Source organism: Haemaphysalis longicornis, unplaced genomic scaffold (assembly GCF_048455015.1).
Source record: "Haemaphysalis longicornis isolate Haplotype H1 unplaced genomic scaffold, Haemaphysalis longicornis Haplotype H1 scaffold_13, whole genome shotgun sequence".
Classification (NCBI taxonomy): domain Eukaryota; kingdom Metazoa; phylum Arthropoda; class Arachnida; order Ixodida; family Ixodidae; genus Haemaphysalis; species Haemaphysalis longicornis.
Window position 1 is genome coordinate 22,239,107 of NW_027526233.1, and position 635 is coordinate 22,239,741.

Below are 635 nucleotides of genomic sequence, written 5' to 3' on the forward strand. Positions count from 1 at the left end.
GGCGTGACGCGAACGTCTACAGCCTGTCATGAGCGGTGAACCGGCGGGAAACCCTCTTATGCTACCTTGGCATCAAGGCTGCCAGAACCGAGGCCCTCGCTAAGCTTTCGCGCGATAATAGGGTTTGGAAATGAGGGGCTCGTTAGGAAATACAGAAAGAAATGCCGGCAGTCTACAACGCCAAAGAAGGCATAGGGGAAGGTTAGACAATTTTTTTTACCGTTAGTGACGTTACATTATTATTAATTTTTATTAATTACGTGATAAAGAAAGAAAGAAAAACACGCGCCCAGAGTGGGGACCGAACCCACGCCTTTCGATTAAATCTCGAATGCCTTACCAATTCGGCTATCTGGGTGACTGTGTTCCGCTTCACTTTCTGGGGTATTTATATTTACTAAACTGTATCTGACGCTTGAGGGTGGTAGCCAGCGCCACTCAGACTACACGGGGAGAAGGGGACCTTCTTTTACAACCCCCGGGGCGTGACGCGAACATCTACAGCCTGTCATGAGCGGTCAACCGGCGGGAAACCCTCATATGCTACCTTGGCATCAAGGCTGCCAGAACCGAGGCCCTTGCAAAGCTTTCGCGCGATAATAGGGTTTGGAAATGAGGGGCTCGTTAGGAAATAC

The 635-nt window shown here is 49.8% G+C and overlaps 1 non-coding gene across 1 annotated transcript; it reads right to left on the minus strand.

Moving 5' to 3' along the window:
• Positions 1–286: 286 nt before the first annotated feature.
• Positions 287–358, minus strand: Trnak-uuu (transfer RNA lysine (anticodon UUU)). The gene has a single exon. It is a non-coding gene; the product is annotated as a tRNA-Lys (tRNA).
• Between the last annotated feature and the right edge of the window lie 277 nt (positions 359–635).